This window comes from Neopelma chrysocephalum, unplaced genomic scaffold, assembly GCF_003984885.1.
Source record: "Neopelma chrysocephalum unplaced genomic scaffold, ASM398488v2 Primary Assembly neopelma1_22, whole genome shotgun sequence".
NCBI classification, from domain to species: domain Eukaryota; kingdom Metazoa; phylum Chordata; class Aves; order Passeriformes; family Pipridae; genus Neopelma; species Neopelma chrysocephalum.
Genome location: NW_020897689.1, coordinates 2,693,330 through 2,716,694, shown reverse-complemented (window position 1 = coordinate 2,716,694; position 23,365 = coordinate 2,693,330).

Below are 23,365 nucleotides of genomic sequence, written 5' to 3'. Positions count from 1 at the left end.
ATGTGAGCATCGACATGATGCACCTTCAGAACACCTTCAGAACACCTTCATGTGTTTCACTTGTGCAGCTCACAGAGCTGACAGAGTTCTTCACAATATTAGCTGCATAAAAACGATAATGCGTACTTGCTAATGCCTGCTGAAAAATTAAATAAAGGCAAAATAAAATAATTTTGTGTTCCACGATGTGGTTTTAATTTGGCAGAATCAGAAATCTGATTCAGTGCAAAGATCTGAATACCCTATATTTTTAAATAGCTTTCCAAATTAGTTCAAACATGCTGAAATCAGCAACTTGCACCCTTAACTGTAGGACTGAAGGAGTCCTCTATCACTGTCATTGGCAGAGGCGCCGGTTATTACAGGCATCTGTTATTTTTAAGATATAAATGGCTAAGTACAATGCGGAGATGCCTGTAATAACAGGCACCCCTGCATTGTACTTAGCCATTTATATCTTAAAAATAGTTCGACTTACTATTACAAAACACTATTGCTCTGATGGCTATTTATCACTTTCTAATTTCCCTCCCTTGTGCATTTATTATCATTATACTATTGTGCCAATATTTGGCCTTGGTTTAAAGAGCTAACTACATTTGGGTTTATGTCTCTGATGTACACAATATACAAAAATTACTCTTCTTTTCAATTTCTATTTTGCAAAACTAAGGAATCCAATTAACTTTTTCACATAAGTTGGACTACCAACTCCTCAGAACTTGTTATACTCTAAAATCAAACAGGTAAGGTATAGTTCACGTGAGATCCATTAATACAGCCTGATTCATCTGCTTTCACTTTATTCCAACTGAGAAGGTCCCACATACAGCAAAGTAAATTTAGCTTTTTCTGGTCAATTTTTCATTTTTCGTTCTTGAGAACTTGTGCTCTCAAGATATTTTGCCGTCAGTGTGTATTATTCTAATTGTTCATCAGTGTGAGGTCTTCAAGTTAATAATGTTAGAAAATTGCAGCAATATATTCTATTATTTATGCCAAGGCTATTAATAAAAAGCCACCAACTATATATGACAGCAACATCACTAGTTAACTGCCCAACATCTGATATGTTCACTTTCAGTACTTTCTACGAAAATTTTCTCTTTAGGAAGCTACTAACATTTCCTTTCTCATCTGTCTTCCTTAGGTAATAGCCTTTCTCTAAATGTAATATAAGTGCTTTTCTACTATGTAAAAAAATTAATTAGATAAGTTGTTTTCTTTTTCCTCAAAAATCAGATATGAGAGAAGCTATTAAATTGGTTTGACTTTTGGTAAGCTAACATTGGGTTTTACCACATTTACTATTCACACAATCTTTTAAATTATTCTATGTTTCAACAATGCATTATAAAACTTTCTGTATTGCTGAAATCACTTTCATTGACTGGTAGAAGCTTAAATTAACATATACGCATAGATGCATTTGGAATTTACCAGTAAAGAGGACTCTGCATACTTGTTAGATTTACCGAAGAAGTTTTGCTACTGGAAAAGGGATTTCCTTTGTTTGTCCTTTCAGAGGTCCAGGATGAAGGATTCTTGTTCTGTTCTCCCCCCTCCATATTCTTAGATTTTTTAACTATAGAGGATTGGATATTTTCCCTAGTCTCTTTCTTCTGGATTATTTTTCCTTTTCCTCATTGGTCAGCATCCTTGTCTTTAATAATAAAAAATCCAAGTATGAACTTAATGTTTTATCTGATATCTGGAAATTGCTGATTGACTCTTTTTGAAGTTTTTGGGTAGTTTTCCTCCTGATTTCTGTATTTATGATTGTTTCAACTGAAAAAGTGAAACTCTTTTTTTAACTGCCAGTCCTAAATCTTTTTCTCCCAAAGATACTGTCAAGCCTTCAGGTTGCAGTTAGTCATCAGGATGATGAAGGGCTGTTAGATTTCTGGAAAGCAGATACATTTTTTTCCTCTTTAGCTACTTGTATGTTTACTTTGACTAAATTGTAAATCCAAAATTACATAGAAATTGATTTGGAAAATATGCCACCATTTAAACATAGAAAACCAAATAAATAATGAAAGTTCTTTACTCATTTCCTGAATTTCCTATGTCTCATTAGATGTTTCATTAATGCTTTTATCACCTCTGTGAAGGGTATTTCTCTTTTGAATAAGAACCTTGCTTGACTGATGATTTGCTCATTTAAAACAAATTCATTTTATTGCTCATCTCTTTCAATGTATGAGTACTTTTCTTGAGTTTTGAGGACGGTTGTTACCTTTTCTTCTCTTTCAGGAGGTCTCCATAATACATCACTTTTCAAATAGCACTAGTGCCAGAGAAAGTGCCAACCTGGAAAATAAATCTCCTGAGATAGATAAAATATAATTAAGCAATAGTTTGAACAAATTATTTCCATGAAAATAAAATGAAATTAATAACAAAATAAGTCTATGTAGCTTCTGTTTTTGCCACAGGCCTAAGTGGAAAAATATGCAATTAATAATAAATAGTGTGTTGCTCTCTCATAATATTTTTCATTTAAGAGTCTCTTCATTATAATCATTTATTAAAGTTCATATGGCTTCTGTGAGGTTGTTTTCTGTATTAACTGAAAGAAACCTAAGCCTTAATAAAAGGGTCAAATGAAAGACCAGTTAATATAATTGCTGTCACACCTTTTGCTCTTCACTTTGGCATTGGCAGTAGAAGGATATCTGCGTCAAGGTGTGTAAAATTACATTGTATCAAGCCTGAGACCTAAGTAATGTGCTTGTACAGCTGCGAGAAGTACAGCCAAAGTTGACTGTAGCTTTTCTGCAAGGAGGTCTGCAGACTTTTGAAACAGAGGAAATCCAATACATAAATTATACAGTAGAAAGAAGAAATAGAAAAAAAGTATTCTCTGGATATTTTAATTGTAATGAAATGAGGACATAACTGGGTTTATCATAAGAATGTTTCCCTATGCTTCCACCTGAAATTTGTGACTGAGAGAGCAGGATCAGTTTCTTGAAAGAAACATCAAGGCTACAATGTCAGATGGATGCACACTGTTCATGTTAAAAGCGTACTAGATACTGCATAATGCTAAACCATTGTTGTTCAATACATATTTGTCTCTTGAGTTTGATCATTCAGGAACTACTTGGTTGACATCTTTGATAAGAAATATTTCATATCTGCTACAAATTGATATTCTGGATTTAAATCAATGTCTTTTCATCTATTCACTGATAATCTAGTGTGATCAGTATAGAAGGACTTATGGAAATCATCTAAGGTCTTTCAAGTCAATACCTACAATTTACTAGAGATATAATTTAAACTTTAAGGGCTTATAATGACTGCTTTTAACAAAGTTTGTCTTGAGTTGACAATTATAGAAGAAAATGCACTTCCTCACATTGTTGTTTAAAATCACACTGCGTTTACTAACTGTCGCTGTTGGAATGGACACGACACTGAAAGTTCACGCAGAAAGACCTTTATTTCATACAAACATTGTTAATTTATAGTCTTTTCTAGCCAGTGTTTCTCATTACCGTTGGTGCTTTTACTACATAAACAAGTCAAGATTGGCTGCTCTATAGCTTCTGCAGACTCAGGATGACTCAGCAGACAGTTCAGGATGTTCAGCTGCCTCTGTGGTTCAGTAGTTCCGTCTTCTTTGCTTATCTTCTTCTCACTTCCTCTCCCAGCTGTCTTAAAAGTACACGAGTATCTGTTCAAGGTCAATCTCACTCAAAGAGCCCCCGGACCAGCTGGGGCCCCCCACAACTAACATATTTTCATACTCATTAATGAAAAACCTTTTGTAGATGAAGTTTTGCATTGTATTTAAGTTATACATGGCATATATAATTTTAATTTTAAACTCTCATGTCTCAAAAGGCAAGTGGGAACATATATTCCAAAGTGCCTTGATATTTTCAGGGGGGAAAAAAAGTACAAAAAATAAGGATACATTTTGTATAATATGAGGAAGAAGTTCTTGGCTGGCCTTATAGCAAGGAAAGCATGTCTTTAAGTAATATTTTTCTTGCACTCATCTCATTTATAACCAGAGAAAGCTAACAAGATTACATTTGAAAAGAATTAAGTTCTGGAGTAGAAGGAAAAAGGAAGTCTTAAATTTCCTTTAAAAGAAGGAAAGAAAAAAATGACGAAGATTAAAAAAAAACCCATAAAATACTAAAATCCATCATTTAAAACAAAATAGCTTATCTGAGAAATCTAATATAACTGTCAGTTTACAAATTTGGTTTTTCGTCATTTATCTCCCAGTATTTCTCCAGACTTTCCCATATGCTCCAAATCCACAGCCTACTTCTCCCTATCCTTTAAGTATAGTACTAGTTGATCATACCTTCTTTCTTGTTCTTTTTTACAAGATCCCTAGGGACTTATATATGTAAATCAGAAATTCATGCAAGAGGCCATTTGGAACATCTAGCATGGCCACCTGTTTAGGGAAGCAAGTGTATGAGGTTCTGAATCTGTAATAAGATTTTGTATAGTTTTTAGAAAAATATTTAATCTCATCTTAAAATCTTTCAATAAAGTGAATTATTGTATCAATGAATCTATTAACCACTTTGACATCTTACTTGAAGGTTTTTCTGAGACACTATTTCTCAGATAATAGCCATAAGAAATAATAAGTAGTGGTACCATGTACTGCAAAGAGGTTTAAAAGACTAGCTTACATCTTTCTAGTGTTTTTGACCCAACGTGAACCTCAGAGAAAAAATTACTTCAGTATGGTGACAGTTCTTTGCCACCCAGTAATCACTTCCATTGATTTCTCTTCTGTCTTCCAAAGCTGTTGCACAAATTGCCTTAGGAAAAAAAGGCGTTATCTGCATTACACCATTTTCCTAGCATTTAAATTCATTCCCCCTCCCCCCCCAAGTTCATATTGTTTTGACAGTAAGAGATTTCACCTAACTCTTCATTTCCCTAGCTGAGTTCCAACTGTTTTTTTTTCTGAAGACTGAAGCTGTTTCTGCAATCAACATCTTCAATAAAAACAACCAGTAAACTTCAAGCTGTGTACATGTTACTTTGGGCTTTCACACCAGATGTTCACCTGCCATTTGAACGTAAGGGAGCATAGCATATCTTTCCTGTGCTCCAAGCATAGGCTGAGGTGTTAAGGATAGTTGGTTGATAACTAATTTTCTTGTAGGAAAATTCTGAAAATCTTGCTTTACAATAATAGCAAATGAATTTAAAATAAAAAAGTATAATTATATATATTTAATATTTTATATTTCACTACATAGGCAACTTTAAAAAAACACAGTAAAATTGTACTGGTTTGTTTTGTTTTGTTTCTAAAAGGCTTAAGCATCTCTTATACTTTTCCCCCTTCTAACTGTTCTAAAAACCCAATGAACTGTGAGAGCTTTTGTCAGACTTCAATCACAAATTGCTTTGAGAATCCTAGACTTAACATTCATCAAATTCACATTCATCCTTTCGCCACACTTTTTCTCCAAACAGTGTTTTAGAACAGAAAAACAAGTCATGTTATTTTGATTAGCACACTCCTGAGTAACAGGGATGTTGTTTTCTCTGCAAGTCAATCAAAGGGAATGGGCCCAGGTGAACCCCAGAAGTGCATAGGCACCACATAAGCACAGCCTGCCAGCAATGCCTGGGCTTGAGCAGTGGCACAGACTTCTAACTAGCAGTGCCTGGCAGGGAGACTGTTCAGTTGTTCACTCCTTGAAAGAGATCTTCTGATTGTCTTTATCCGTGTGTTTAATTCAGACGACTTGAGCTATTACAAAATTGCCTTGCATGAATGTATCTAATGCCCACTTATGGGACAGGGCTTCAGCTGTCAAGTCCGTTCAAGGTAAGTGGGCACAGTAACCACAGCCATCGATGTCTGCCTGTGCTTACCTGTACACTGATATATGCACATATTCATAATTTCCTGTCTTTCGTTATCTATCTGACTTAATAATAGAGTCATAGAATAATTTGGATTGGAAGGGACCTTTAAGGTCATCTAATCCATCATCTTCTGCAATGAGCAGGGACATCTTCAACTAGATCAGGTTGCTCAGAGTCCCATCCAGCCTGACTTTACAAGGATGGGGCATCTTCCATCTCTCTGGGCAACATGCATCAGTGTTTTACCATCCTTTTTAAAAGTTTCTTCCTTATATCTAGTCTGAATTTACTATTGTTTTAGTTTAAAAACATTATCCCTTGTCCTATTGCAGCAGGCCATAGTAAAATGTTTGTCTCTATCTTTCTTTTAGGCCCCCTTTAAATGCTGAAAAGTCACAATAAGGTCTCCCCAGAACCTTCTCCACATTCAAAAACCCCAACTCTCTCAGCCTTTCCTCATAGTTGAGGTGCTCTATCACTCTAATCATCTTAGTGGCCCTCCTCTGGACCTGCTTCAACAGATTCATGCCTTTCCTTAAAGAAAATAGACTTAAAGGGCCTAACTGGATATCATATTATGGGAGATTATTATAGGAACATTTCAATTTATTTTTAGTACGATTTACAATGATTTAGTGCATCTCATACAGAGATGCCTAAGGAAAGTAATTGGGGGATCTCTAAAGCAGCAGTATATTTAGGAAACATAAAAAGCCTTCTTCATAGGGCATACTCAAACTGTTTTTCCAGGTCATTAGGCAAATCAAAAACATACAACAAAACAGGCTGTTTTTTCTCCACATCTAAGTGAAACATTCTTATCTTTTAAAACTACTTTTCCCTTCTACTCATTTCCGCTATTTACTGCATCACTAAATTTATAAATCCAGTTGTCCTGGTTATTATTTTTTCTTTCTCCAATGTAAATTCTTTCTGTGGCTCAGAATAAAGGATACTTCTACAAGACAAGCATATTGAGTTGGTGTATGACTCAGAGCAGTTCGTCCACATTTTTCTGATACTATGAATCCCTATTTACATCACTTGAAAAAAGGTCAGCAGAGCTGCTTATGAAGTCTGCCTCACTGCAGTATATACTCATTCAAGACACAGCTAGAACTGTTATCTGTCTTCTGCATAATTCACTTCATCAACTTGGCTGGCAGCTAATATTTTCAGTGATGAAGAGGTTTAAGAGCAAACTTTTTTCACCAGAAAACTTTTTTTTTCTCTTTTAAATTAATATTTTTGCTTCTTTTTATGCATTGCCTTTATTTAGTAGTTATTTTTCATTTTCCCATCCTTCACCTTGTTTTCTAATTTTCCTCTCAGAACAGCCATAATTTTTAATAATCCTGACATCCTAAGAAGGCAATTCTTTACATAGTGATCATCTGCCAAAAATGAAGTATATCCCGTATGAATTAGCCCAGCAGTGTGCCTTCAGAAATTATGTGTAGTACATGTTCCTAATTGTGCAGCAGTACCTAACCTACTCCTGATAAACTATTCTGCATATTATTCCTACAGGAGGTAGAAAACACAAAATGAGGGGTTTTTCGCATAGATTGCTTTTCAAATGACATTAAATTGCTTTATTTTCCCATAAAGCGATACATCTCAGACATCATAAGGGAAGACATGTTATAAGTAAAAAGTAGGCAGTTGGGACACTAACTTACACCAATACCTCATTATTATCCTTCCTTCTTGATCACAGCCGAAGATGATTGAGAGCTCTGCCTACTGCTATAAAGGGATCTCTTTATGCAAGTCACTTTGAACTAAACTAATTTTTTCTCAATAGAAACATTGCTGACTTGAGCTAATGAAGATATTGTTCTCCGTCATGTCAGAAAGCTTGTTTTTCAACCTGCGTGAAGCCAAATAATAGAAAAGGGCTGCATTTCTTCATGCGTTCTGGTACCTATGGATGCAGATAGAAACTGAGAGATTTTTAATCCTCTGTGTAAATTGGTACTATTGTTGTAACAAGATAATCAGAGGATACCAAGTGTTTTGGAAAAAGTGATATCATAAAATGAGCATGAAACTTCTACTTAGATGGGTTTTATCTCACAAAACATTATTTTCCACAATAATAACAAATATTCAGATTAACAACAATAAAAATATAAATTATACAAAAGAGAAGAAATACTATGTGTCCTATGTTACAAAAACTATTTTTCAAATAATTTCTTATTGAGATGAGCTCATTTTTTGTTTTCACTACTTCTAAAAGCATTTGGAACTGCTTTCTTCCTGAAGTAGTCCCAAACTGAAATTTTTTGGTTTTCCTAAATATTCTGAAAGCAATGTATAATTTATACTCTTTGTGATATGGAGGTATGTTTTCTTTGAACACTCAGTCTGATTTTTTACATTACTTATTGGCTGGTAAACTCTTGTAAACTGAATTTTTTAATTAAATATGGGGACAGGACAATTAAATTAAATTACCTTTAATGTAGTTTCACGTATTGCTGCTAGTCTGCGAACTCAACCCAGTCTAACTCAAACGTCTTTTCACATTTTGTAAATATAATTGATTAAAACTTAATTTGATATAACAAGATCCATAAAGAAACAGCAACTTTTCAATGGCCCCTTCAATTGTGAATTATAATTCAACGTAAAATTTTAAGGCAGTAAAGAGAAAAAAAACATACTTATGGGCCACAACTTAGTATCTACCTACATAGGACAGAATTAAAAAATTATATTTTGCCATTTTCATAGTATAAAATAATTCTAAATCAAGAACAATTCCATATTTTCAAGGATTCATTTTTCAATATTAAAAATACAGCAAGTATTTATATATGATAGCTTGTGGTCTATCTATAAAGGATTTCTGTGGGTTAAAACATACTGAAGCATGTTTTGAATTATCTCATATTTCTTTAAAAAAAACTTACAATAGCTCCACTAGGATTTCACTTTTAGTTTTACAACTGCTCTGAATCTTAACACTGACATCTATTATAAGAGAACTGAATTTTTAAAAAGGGAATTTTATGCATAGCAATGTCACTGGCAAGATTTCACAACAGAACTAGACACGGTAATGACTTTTCTGCAAAAGAAAAACTGAAAAAATCCAAACGCATTTGAAGGTTTTCAGCCTTTTTAACAGTATATGCTTGTGTTGATAGACTTTTTGATCATCAGACGATAAAAGGAAACAAGTGAGAGGCCTTTCTTATGCAATTTCTCTACTTGAGAGTAAATGGATTTTGGACGGAACCCTAGTCTTTTTGCATAGTTAGTGCTCCACAGCCCTTTCTCTTTCTAGCTCCCACTCAATGTTAAAGTATTTTCATATTAACTTGAACAATATGCCTAAAAGCCAGATGATAGCTCCTGCTAAACAAGCTTGAGAAGGTAATAAAAATAACAAAGAAAGAAAAAACAGGAATGATATCCTATTAGGGTTTAATAAAAAGTAGGAGTCAAACAGAAGTAAATAAATTCAGTAATTTTTATCCATCAGACAGTACTAGAATTAAACTTCATGCTTTCTAATTACTGGATGCAATTTCTGAGCCACTGAAATCAGAGTCCAGCAAAAATTTAAATGTCTATTTCAGTCAATAAAAAACATTTGCATGACCACATAGAACAGACTTATTAAAGAATTATTATGTTCTAGTTCCTGGTTCCTCTGCTTGGCAAAAACATAATACACAAATTAAGTGTGAGAGAAGAATAAAGTATATTATAAATTTTTCTTATATGGAAGCAGAACTCTATTTCAGTAAATATCTTCAAGTTTCAGCATCTGAACTACCTCACTTGAAGATATTTTACTTCACTTTTCCTTGAAACATGTCTTCTGCTTTCTTAGTTTCAAGGTCTCCAAAAATTGTTTGTCTTCAAAAATCATCTCACTCGTTTAGCTCTAGATAGAAATTTTGTAGATATAACAAGACATTTATTCATCAGTGAATTTTGAAATTAGAAACATGGTCCTAATTTAGTAAATTTTGGAAGTGGAATATAATCAGTGAAGCCTGGGTAGTACAAAAATAAAATAATGTCAGAAGCCTTGAATCAACTGAGGGGGTTACTGGTAGGATGTTCACACTGCTATGTCCCTTGAGAAGGGGAATCTCCTCTCTTCCTTGTCAGAAACACAGTGAAGTAGTCTTAAGATGATAGATGCATAGACAACTGTCACCGAGGTTTGCCTGAGATGAAAGGGCAAAGTATCTCACAAACTGAGTTAATACAAAGACATTAGAGAGTGTCCAAAGGAGGGCCAAAAGGATGGTGAAGAGTCTGGAGAGGAAGCCTTATGAGGAGTGGCTGAGATCACTTGGTCTGTTCATCCTGGAGGAGATTGAGGGGAGACCTCATTACAGTCTACAACATCCTCATGAAGGGAAGCAGAGGGGTAGGTACTGGTCTCTTCACTCTCGTGACCAGTGACAGGACTCAAGGAAATGGCATGAAACTGAGCCAGGGGAGATTTAGGTTGGACATCAGGAAGTTTTTCACCCAGAGAGTGGTTGGGCACTGGAAGAGGCTCCCCAGGGAAGTGGTCACAGCACCAAGCCTGACAGAGTTCAAGAAGCATTTGGACAATGCTCTCAGGCACATGGTGTGATTCTTGGAGTGTCTGGCACAGAGCCAGGAGTTGGACTCAATGATCCTGTTGGGTCCCTTCCAACTCAGCATACACTGTGATTCTATGATTCTATGATTTATGATGTTTTCTAGTGAAATATCAAGATCAATCATCCTCATTATTCACTGAGAGGGCATGATCAAAAAGGGTGCCTCTCAACTTAAAGGTATCTATGGAAAAGGCAATAGGAAAACATCTGGCATATCCATGCAGCTGAAGATGATTTTTGCTGCGCTAGTCAAGTCCAAACCACCATCCAAGCTAAGATCGGTACCCAGCAGTGAAAGTGTGCACTGGTTCATTGACAGTTTACCAACTACTCTCAGTCTGACAGATCCTTTCAAACCATGAATGCTTAGCCATGACCCCTCTATGTGGCACCAGAGAATCAGCATCCTAAGGGATAAATTATATTTGCTTCTGTTTACTAGTGACCTGCTGAAGGAGCAGATCCTGGATTCCTGAGAGCTTTTCTCACGGCATCAAAAGCAGAAAGCTGAAGAAGCTGTTTTCAGTTGCCTGACCTTTGAGGGAAAAAGCCAGGTCAGAGCAAGTCTGTGTTTACATTTTCCAGACAGGGAAGGAATGACAGGACTGGTAAGGGTGTTAGAAGCCTCAGCTCTGTAAATGTGAGGAAGTCATCTGGTTTGTATTATGGTGACCGCTACTTAGATCTCCAATTTTTGTTTCCTTTTTTTCCCCTGGAAAAATTGCTTCTTTCTGCTGAGCAATTAAGGAGAAATAAATGAAAGTTGAGCAGGATGAGATGTGTGTGTTAGAAGGACTGACACCATGAGCATTTTCACATTTGAGGCCTGATAAAAGGGAGATTTGGTGCACAGCTGATGTGGGGTCATGCCAGATCTTGATGCAAGAATCTGAAGGTTACATTTGGCATTCAGGAATTAGTGATTTCTTTCTTAATTGGCAATGGGACCATAATTTGGTCCTACCCATGAATGCTGTTGAAAATTCCTCTAAGCATTAGGGACATTTATATTGAGGAGAGATTTGCTTGAGGCTGTCAATAGGAAGCCCTGAATATGAGTTGAGCATTTGGGATTGAACACATCAACCTTGTCTGGAGTCTTTTTCTTCCCCTTTTCTCTAAAAAGCAAAATCAAGGAGGATATTAAAAGGTTGCAATACACTGAACCTCTTATAGTGGTGGCCATTATGTTACTTGCTGTGAACATGTGGGAAAGCACAAACACGATGAGGGCTGGTCCTGGAAAAACTGATATTAGGGTATCTTGAGAGCTTCTCTATAAAGTGTAAATTTGTGGCTTATTGAAGTAAAAAAAAATGGCTGCTTAGATGTTTTCGACAGCACAACTGCTTCTCAGGCCTCAATTCCACAATGTTTGTTAGAATTTTTGGGGGATTTTTCCTTCTGATCAGGTGATTTTTGTCTTGATGAAGGTTGCTGAGGGCCTGCTCTTGTTATGCCTCACATTCTCTGTGATGGCCTTGATTTCATCTTTGTTCTTTTAGTTGCTCACATCCCAGTAAGCTGATGCCTACTGCAGTTTCCAAGTCAAAAACATCAGCATTACTGTGAAATATATTTGCTTCTGGAATTAATTTTTGTCTTTTCCTTTTATATCTCTCTTTCTTTGATGTTGGTGGCCAAAACTTTTCTTGTGTCTGTAATTAACATGACTCATTTAAAGTACTCTTCCTCTTCTAGCTTCCTTGGAAGTCACATTTGGACAGACTTTAAGCAGATCCATTTTCTAAGGATCCCCATTAGCTTTCAATATTTTCTTTGAAATACTGTAAAAGAGAAGTTTAGTCAAATAGCTTGATGGACTGGAACAGTATTTTAATAGTGACCTGTTTCTATGTGTTTTCCTGTAATAAGAATCATTAAACTGTTGGGTGAGGTACTAAAATTGTCACTGAACTAATACATCATTTCTCAATGGAAAATCTCCAGGAGAGTACTTTCAAGCTCAAAATTTTTATATTTTCAAGTACACTATGAGGCAACTGAGCAGGAGAGATCTTTTAATTGAAGCTCCCATGACCCTGAATACATGGCAATTCATGAGCAGCTCAATGTTTTTGGCAGTAAAGATTGATTATTCATTATTTACGCTTGTTAATAGAAAGCTGATTCAGATCATAGAAGGACACTTTGAAAACGCCTGTAAAAATGGGATATTGTAAAAAAAATTTCAGTGAGCCTTTAAATAGAACTAATTTATTGAAAGTGAAATTTAGGTATTGGCATAATATAAAAAACTTGGCAAATCAAACTGAACGGTTGCACAGAAATGTGTAGTTCATCTGTTTCCACACAATGAAATTCTCTACAGTGATTTATTTGCAAGTGTCTCAGCAGAACTGTAGCTCCAGTTCTAAGCCCTACTTTTGGTTTTAGCTAAAATTCCATATTAAGTGGAGAACAGAAGGAAATATTTTGTTTTGGATCATGTGTGCAGTTGCCTTGGGAGCAAGGGAACTTACGCCTGCAAAAAATGACCTCTGTATATGGTTTATAACAACATCTTTTCCTTGGACTAAAGCATTAGCCTGACCTTTCAAGGACAAGGTTCTGGCATGTTTATTCTCATTGACTACTATCCCGTCTCCAAAAGTCAGCTTAGAGGATGCCGATGACTAGAACAGAGAAGTAGCCACGTACATTCAGACCAGGAACTAAACTGGAGTTACTAAATCCTGTATTCTGGTTGATGTTCTCAAGGGTAGTCATCACTTACAGTTTACTCTAAGTTCAGAGTTTACAAATGCCCGCAGCTCCTGGAAATCTATGTAATTTTAACTGCCAAAAAAAGTCTTTAAAAGCCTGATGTTAGGTACTCAGAATTGAAAAATCTGACAGTGAAAACTATTTTGATCCAGGATAAATTTCTGGTAAATCTAAATGTTTTCTTACACATAAGTTACATTTTCTCGTTGCTTAATATACACTGAAAAGAAAAAAATAGCTAGTTTATTTCCAGACATTAAGTAATGCCCTTTCTACTGAGACTCTTAATAAAAAATAATATCTTTTCATGGCTTTGGAGATAAGACTTGTGTGCTTTAACTCTAGAAACCAAATAATCAATTGTTTAAATGAGCCTGCTGCTCACATTTTTTTTCCCCAGGGGAAAAAAGTGAGTAGTTCCATTTTTCACTCACAAGGAACAAGAGGGCTTTCAATGCAATGATCTGTGCAGCCTTCTTACCTTTCATTGTACTAAAAACATAACACAATAACAGGAAGAAGAAAAGTGATATTTAATTTTGACTTTAATTATGAAGTCAACTTCAGACTTCCTACTCCAGTATATAAACATTCTGAAAGAGACAGAGTTAAGGGTAAATAAGCTTTGGGCACACATTTTCATACGGTTGGTTGGTGTGTATATGATGGGGAACAAAGAGTAAGGGAGTGATTATTGGAGAGAAAAGAGCACCTTGATGTTGCTTCTAGATGCTTTGAATCCATAAGTGTTCCCTACAAAGAGATTGTATTATTAACCTCTCATTGGCTCACCAATGCTGTGACAAAATGCCAGCTGCAAAAGTTATCCTGCCTTTCCTGTGGCATTTTTCTGTCAACAGAGGTGATGGAAAGATCTCTCCAAAATTAGAGTTGCTGATGGCAGTGTCTGCTCCAGCTATTGCTCTACCTACATCTGTTCTATCCAAGCCTTGCAGAGTTGGTGAATTTAAGCCACATGAAAACTGGAAATAAAGGCACCACTAACAGGCCTTCTCTGCAAGCGCAGCTCCAGCCTTGACCAGCTTTAGCTGTATTTTATAGTAGGGAGATAAAATCTGGTTTGTCATCTTCTACGCTGATTTACTAAATCCTCAAAATATATCAAGACAATTCAGTTACAAATTCTTTCACATTTGCCTGTATTAATGGAAAAGTACTGAGACCAGTGAGCAATAAATTTTCAATATTGTCGATTTGATTTTTTGCTGTCCTCTAACTTTGCAGTGGGGGTTGGCATCCTCATGTTTAACCACACTTGTAGCCAAGATCAAATAAAGTTTCAGGTTTATTTCCTAAAGGTCTGGCTGTTTGTGAAATGCTGAGATGTCAGGGAATCCTGACTGTTGTGAAATGAGTGTGAGGTGAGACAGTTATCTAAAAGGCAGGTCAGGTCTGATCACTGAAATTCAAAGCTTTAACAGGCAACTCCAGGCATAAAGCACAGAAGAAATATGAGCTAGTAACCCAAAAAATCCATAAAACAACTAGAATGTTTCAGACAAAGAGTTTGTAGAGAACTCTTGTCTGAATGACCTCTGATTTCCAGATGAGTTGGGAATGGGCTAGGAGGGATCTGGATGAGTTGAAAGATCCCTCACCTGACTTTAATGTGAGAATACTTAAACAGGTACATAGAGACATAGCATCAACCTAATGGGAATGCAGCTGTTTAAAGATTCAAGTTTAAACTGTTTAAAATCCTCTGTTGGAATGTTGAATTCATCATTATGAAGCAGAATAAACCTTCTAAACTGCTTGTCTTCTGCTGAAAGTAAAAACAAAATTGTCCACTTTTGTACCTTCATTAAGTGGAGTTGTTTTGGAAATCAACATTCTCCTGAGATCTCAAATGTGCAGATGTCACTTATGTGACAAAGCAGATAAGTAAAATATTTTTTCTACTACACAATTTCATATGCTCAAGTTTCCAATTGGAAGGAGGAATGATGATGGCTTTTATTTGTTTATTTATCTTTTGCTAAATATTTGAGGAAGTTTTTTTTCTGATTTTGCTGAGACACAATCCTTGCAAAAACTATGTTGTCCAAAGTATGAATTGACTCAGAAAAATTTCCAAAACTCTTATTCAGAAAAACAAATTATTCATTTAATCAACAATCATGCTAATTCTTTTCTTAATGTTCAACTTAAAATGTGCAGTTTTTTGTTGATTTATTTTTGCAACTGCTTCTCTCATTTTTCTTTGTCAGCTACTTTCAAATATCACATTAGTGTTATCTACGATTATTATCAGTGAAAGGTAGAAGCAAAAATTGCATCTTTTTTTTCTTTCTCCTTACTTTCTTTCAAAAAAAAGATGATTTAAAAAACTAAGTGCCATATACACCTTCTTCTGCAGAACTGCTGAGCTATGCAAGTCTAGCCTACAGCCTTGTTCCCTTGGGTTACTGGTGGCACTATTTTCCCTTCCTTCCTGTACTGGTGGTGAGTTTGCTCCACTGAAACTCAAGGCACACTGAAGAATAATTTGTATCCCGATCTTATCCTGATTTGCCGTCAGGGCATGGATAAAATACGTACCCACACCAATAAGTCGGGAAGCTCAGCTGAATCACACCTGATTTAGACATGCATAATGAAGACAGTAAATGTGCTTAATACGTTGCCTTATGAAACACATGGTTTCCTGGTACCTGTAAAAACTTGAAGTGGTTATTTATGAAAATCTATGGCTAATGCATCCTCCTAAGTACAGCGGTACTGTCTGGAAATGTCCTGAGGCTGTTTGGTATGGAGGAGTTGTTCTCAATTGGTTAAGGATTACTTAGGTTTCTCCTCCAGGGAACAAAATTAGAATACTTCAACCCACAGCTTTAATTAAAGTCAATGCTGATAAACAGGGAAACATAATTGGCTTCCCATCAGTCTACCACCATTCCTTCACTACCTCTGCTCTACCTCTCTCTGTGTAAAGATTACAATGCTAAAAAAAAAAAGGCAAAAGACTGACTATTCCTGTCTTACATTTTACAAGCAATTAAATTTCTTTTGGAACGGCAAGTCAGATCAAGCCATGAAAGTTGTTAGATGAATACAGAATCTGCAGAGAAAAATCATAGAATCATAAAATCATAGAATCAACCGGGTCAGAAAAGACCTCCGAGATCATCAAGTCCAACCCGTGATCCAACACTGTCATGGTTACTAGACCATGGCACTAAGTGCCACATCCAGTCTCATCTTAAAAACCTCCAGGGACAGTGAATCCACCACCTCCCTGGGCAGCCCAGTCCAATGTCTGTAAAGAATTTCTTCCTAATACCCAACCTAAACCTCCCCTGGCACAGCTTAAGATCGTACCCTCTTTTTCTACTGCTGGTTGCCTGGGAGAAGAGACTGACGCTCACCCGGCTACAACATCCTTTCAGGTAGTTGTAGAAAGTGATGGGGTCTCCCCTGAGCCTCCTCTTCTCAGGCTAAACAACCCCAGATCCCTCAGCCTCTCCTCATAGGACTTGTGCTCCAGTCCCTTCACCAGCCTCGTTGCTCTTCTCTGGACCTGCTCCAGCACCTCAATATCCTTCCTGAACTGAGGGGCCCAGAACTGAAGAACACAGTACTCCAGATGTGGCCTCACCAGCACTGAGTACAGGGGAAAAATCACTTCCCTGGACCTGCTGCCACACTGTTCCTGATCCAGGCCAGGATACCATTGGCCTTCTTGGCCACCTGGGCACACTGCTGGCTCATGTTCAGCTTCCTGTCAATCCAAACTCCCAGGTCTCTTTCTGCCTGGCTGCTCTCCAGGCACTGTCCCCAGCCTGTAGTGCTGCAGGGGGTTATTGTGGCCAAAGTGCAGGATCCGGCACTTGGCCTTGTTGAACCTCATCCTGTTAGAATCGGACCATCTCTCCAGCTTGTCCAGGGCCCTCTGAGGAGCCCTCCTGCCTTCCATCTGATCGACACTCCCCCCCAACTTAGTGTCATCTGCAAATTTGCTAATAGTACACTCAATCCCCTCATCCAGATGGTCAATAAAGATATTAAACAGAACTGGACTCAACCCTGATCCCTGGGGGACACCGCTAGTGACTGGCCGCCAATTGGATGCAGCACCGTTCACCACCACTCTCTGGGCCTGGCCCTCCAGCCAGTTCCTAACCCAGCACAGAGTGCCCCTGTCCAAGCCGTGGGCTACCAGCTTTTTCAGGAGTACGCTGTGGGAGACAGTGTCAAAGGCTTTGCTGAAGACCACGTAGACCACATCCACAGCCTTCCCCTCATCCACCAGGCAGGTCACCTGATCATTAAAGGAGATCAGGTTGGTCAGACAGGACCTGCCCTTCCTAAACCCATGCTGGCTGGGTCTGATCCCTTGTCTATCCTGTAGGAGTTGTGTGATTGCACTTAGGATGATCTGCTCCATAACCTTTCCAGGCACTGAGGTCAGGCTGAGAGGCCTGTAATTTCCTGAGTCCTCCTTGCAGCCCTTTTTGTGGATGGGCGTGACATTCGCCAACTTCCAATCATCTGGGACCTCCCCAGTGAGCCAGGACTGTTGGTGAATGATGGAGAGCAGCTTGGTGAGCTCTTCTGCCAGCTCCCTCATTACCCTAGGATGGATGCTTGTCTCCAACTTTGTTTGTTTTTATATCTCTTGTAAATGTGACGTTTGTAAGTGGTACTGACAGAAGACACATACTAAGTTCATGATCTTGAAACATAATTCCCTTTTACTGTAAACAGCTTCATGTGCTGACTCTGTGAGGAAAATGAGGTGAACACTAAACATATCTTTCAATCTGTCTCAGAGCGTGTATATAAAAATCCTGAAAATAGTCTATCACAAACAATGAAAAAATCATGCAATATGATATGATACTATTATCTAGATAATTTGCATTATATAAAAAAGAAATTCCTTTCTAAAAGGAAAGAATGCCTGTGAGACTCAGACATCTAAATCAGTATTTTCATTTTTTCGTGACTCACTATTGCATGATCTGGTACAGTCTTGTGGTCTCCTTCACCTGCCATACGTGGTATTAAAAACGAGGCTTGCCAGCTTAGTCTATCAGATGTCAAGGAGGATTATTAACAGAAGTATTAATTTCTTTTTACCATGAAACCATACACTTCGACAATAGAAAACTTTTAGGAGAAAAAAAATCTTAAACTTCTTCAGTAGTCTTAATGACATGTTCATTCTTTTTTCTTAAAGCACAGTTTATCTGTGAGATATTTTTGTCTCATATTTTAGACATACATTGCAAAGGGAATTAATTTTTTTTTCTACTATCTCACTCTACTTAGACTGGCTTTTTTTTTTCATTGTAAGCTTATCAATATCAGGAAAGCCTTGCTTATATCTAGTGAGGAGGTTGATTATTCCAGATATTTGATTGGAGAACATATTAGAGAGAGATGATGAAAAATATTAAAAGAGTTCCAGATCAGGAGAAAAGGATGAACATTACTTTGGTTCTTCCCTGTGGAAATACTGATATTTAGAAAGCTCTCTGTGTAATAAATATAGGAGGTAGGAAAATCCCTTAGTAGAACACCAAAGTCTTTAAAATTGAAAAAGAAACCTCCCTTTAATTGATCGTTCTGTGGCTGATCACATCAGAGAAGCTATATGCACCTCTCTGCCTCTTTTACCTCCCTCTCTTCTCTCTTCTAACAAAAGAATAACTGAATTAAGAGAAAGGACTTTGGCAGAATACGGAAGAGCAGAGGTCCTTCTTGGTATCTTGTCGTAAACTGACAAGCTAAAATCCTTCAGGAATGCTGGGTTTCTAAAATGGATCAAAAATCTTGTCTTGGTGTTGAATTCTGGTTTAGTCTTTGCCACTAAGATGACTGAGTACATGGTCACTACTGAGAAGGCGACATCATACTGGGTGAAAGGAAGGCACTGATATCTGAGCTTCCACAGTCTTTCCGTATAAATAGCATAGTTGATTACTGCCTCTCAGATGACTCTAAATGGTATTTTAAAATCAAAGTTGACTTTTAATGATGAGTTGTGTTGCCAAATATGTGGTGTGGCCTGTCCTTTTATCTGTCCCTGTCTCTTCTACAGAATTCTTCCCACTATACATTTTTTCCTATTTTTTATCCACTCATTTGCTTGTGAAATCTCTCATTACTATTTCATTTTTGTTGATATTTTGGTTAGGTTGTTGTAATATCCATACTAAATTTACTGTTTACATAAAAAGGTCTTGTTTAAGTACAAGTAAAAAATTGTGCATTGCATAATTTGCATATTTTTAAAAGAGCATAAGAAAGAATTAGACATTAATATTACTGCTGATGAAATTGTATGTACACTGCTAATGAAAAACATTGCTGTGACAGCACTGAGTGTTTGGCTAAAAGCCCTCAAATTGTTTTGTTAATGGTCTTGCTATCCACAAGGAATCTCACATGCCAGACAATAATAGTTCCCCCTGTTGCTCTTTTTAATGAATGCCTCTTATATGAACATGCCCCCTAATCAGAAAAGCTTTTTGATAGATTAGATTAGATACTGATTACAGCTAAAAGTTCTGTGGAAGTTCTTATTTATGCTTGTGGTTCTGTAAGTGGTCATAGACCTGCTGTGCCTGTGGGGCTCTGCATTGCCAGGGATCCAGTCTCTGCTACATCAGCAATTTAAAAAACTACGAGCAGAGGTAGAAATAAACTCAGCAGGGATTAACCACCTGAGTATTTATTCTGCTTCTTGAGTGTATTTTGCCACTTGTACTGATTTCCATACTGTGGTTCACAATGCCAAATTCTGTATCTTGAAATGCAACTCATATGTGTCTTGAGGTGGATTTTCTTCATATAAAAAGGCTGAGAATTATTTCTAAGTTCTCTTACTTTTCTTTGCTCTTATAATTGTCTTTATTTTAGGAGCATCACGTAACAATTTTGGTATGGGGTAGATTCCCCTAAATTACTTTGAATGTTGATGACCATCTACAGGAAAGACATAGAAAATCCAGAAAATTTTAAATATTATGAAAAAACTGACACAGTGTTGGAGCTTGTTATGAGGAAAGATAGAGTCTTCATGCAGTAATTCCTAATCCATTATAGTTACTTAAAATTTGAAAGTCCATATATTTAATAATGTATGTAGGGTATGCTCTTCTCAAAACACTGTTTTGTACAGAGGTCAAACAGCATTCTCTGACTGCAGGGACATAATTTCTTTTTAAAAACTTTTGTTATCTTAAAGAAACACTGATTTTGGAATCAAAATAGGAAATTAAACTGTTAAATATCAACAAAGTTTCTAAAGGAAAACTGCAAAATCTGTCTTTCAAAGCCTCGTGGTCAAACAAAAATCTACATTTAACTCAATCAATTACTATTACACATGCTCACAGAGATCATATAAACAATCAAAAGAAGAGACAGTTCTTTGGAAAAAAATCATTCTTCAATAAGAAATAGGCAGCAGAAGGGTTCTTTGACTTTCTGAGAATCAGATAGTTCTGAAGAATTGCAAAGAAAAAGGAATGGACAGGAAATTTCAAGATTCCTCGTATCTTCTGAATTACAGAAAGCAGGAATAATATAATTCTGGAAATGAACTGCTGGATAAAAATAAAGACTAGTATTTTCAAGCAATGGACCACTTTCAATGAGAAGAAGCAGCTGTGAAATCTGGAAGGTCTCCCCAGCCAAACTGATCAGGACAGTGCTAAATAATCCACAAGGGGAGAGTGAGGAAAGGAGTTAAAATATAAAAATTTCTTAGCATAAAATCAAGAAGAAAATTAATTGAAGCACTGTAGGAAATGAAACCAAGAAATCCTGGACTGTCTATACTAGTGTCTTGACAACAACAAAGAATATTGCATTATTAGTCAACTCTGGAGCAATTTTTATTAACATAATATCACTGACATCTTCTTGAAAGATTGGAGACATGAAACCACTTGTTCCAAAGTATCTGAGGAGGATGGCAGTATACTCTCCTAAAAAAGGTACTCTATACCTTCTGTCTGCATGTATACTAGTAAATTCAACAACGCTAGGAAACTTTATTACACTTTGGGACTTCATTGTCCATCCTAAAAGCTTAGAAAAATCCCTGACATGGTTTTGGCCTGGATCAACCAGTACTTTTCCAAACAATTCCCTGGCACTTTATGGATGTTAGCATTGGACAGGGACCACTCCCAAAAGGCAGTTTGTACTTGGTCACCCTGTTTGCACAGTAAGAGAAATTAATGAAGGAATATAGGCCCCTAGGATAGGGTGAGAGGCAAGGAACAAGTAGACTTTGTTGCTTTTCTTGAGCTGAGTAGCATGAGATAAAGCTATCATTCTCTCACTGTAAAAAATGCAAAAATAGTAATTACTTTCATATCTTAAGAGTATATCTGAGAATAAATTTTATTAGACTCATTTATATGCAGGGACAAATTATCACAGAACTTGTGCTTATTTAGGAATGTAATTTTTTGTAAAAAGAGATCATTTTTAGAACCAACAGAATATACATTGGCATGGACATTTCGTATGTAAACACACATACATACGTCATTTTTTTTTCTTTTTTTTAAGTTATCAGGAAAGATAGCTTTAAGAAACTCTAAATAGTTGTGTGATAAATCAGCTGGGAAGCAATAAATTGAGAAAATCTGAATGATAACTGGGAGAATTTAAAGAATGTTTCACTATGTGTGCCAAAATAATAATCACTGTGTCAAGAAATGATACTGCAATGATGAATGAAAAAGCCCTAAGCTTACAGGGTCTTTTAATTTCTAACGGACAATGATGAAAACATAGCAAGCTGATGTGAATGACTACAAGGCAAAACTGAGTATAAACTGTAGAAAACTGAGAAGGAAAGCAAAAGGGACAGAAGACACATGACCACCAAAGTTTAAGGACAATACGAAAGGATTTTTTAACAGTATGTCCTGGTTCTGGCCCAAGTCAGCAAGAGTGGGCATGGCCAAGACCCTAATGTTATTCAGTATCATCCTACATCATTGGCAGGGGGCGGGAGAAAGGGACCCTTTCTCTCGCTTCCTGGAAGAAAGGGCATTCCTTTTTTTCTTGGGGGCAAACATGGCAGGTGGAGGGTCTTTTTGAGATTGGTTTTCATTGTCCCAGGCTTGGTGAGTATTTTGCATGTAAATTACCCTCTCTTTGTACACTTTTGTTATGAATCATAAAGTCACAGAATCATCAAGATTGGAAGAGACCTGCAAGATCATCTAGTCCAACCATCAACCCAGCACCACCATAATCACCCCTAAGCCATATTCCCAAGTGCTACATACAGATGTCTCTTGAACACTTCCAGAAATGGTGACTCCACCACCTCCCTGAGCAACTTATGCCCATGCCTGACCATTGTTTCAGTGAAAAATGTTTTTCTAATACCTAATCTGAACCTTTCTTGGCATAATTTAAGGCCATTTCCTCTCATTCTTTCACTTGAGACATGGCAGAAGAGACTGATCCCCACCTCACTACAGCCTCCTTTCAGGTAGTGATAGAGAGCAATGAGGTCCTCCCTGAGCCTTCTCCTCATTGTCCAGGAGTACAGAGAAAGTGCTAAATGGTTTGGATTCTATGGTACAGAGAACAAAGGTGATGAAGTAAAACATGTAAAGCATTTAAAGACAATCATCCGAGTACCTGGTCAGTCTGTGAAGATGACTATGTTCTGACTGAATCAGAGCATAAATCCACTCTTGCTTTAGGATATATGTCCTCTTTTGAAACAAATAAAAAGGCCAGAACTGGAGACAGTGTCAATTGGCTTTTGTCCTCAACAGGGATTGAGGGGCTGCAGCACTGAAAATTTTTAATAAATCTCTGGCCATAGCACCTTATACTGTGGCAAAATAGAAAAATGAAATTGTTGCAGTTAAAATATGTAGGTATTGAGCGTCATGGCATTGTGCAGACCACAGACTGCTAATACAATCAATCAGGCCATTTAATAAATTCAGAATGAGATGTATTTAAAAAGACCAAGTACAAATAATTGATTTTGGAACAAGAGAAAACACATATGGAGAGTGTTGTGGTGGGGGGAAACAGTTTCCCCCCCACCCAGAGCTAAGAAAGTGGTAACCCCCGAGGGGGTGGTGACCCTTTGGGGTCGAGCCAATGAACGCTCCTGCAAAATATACACATAT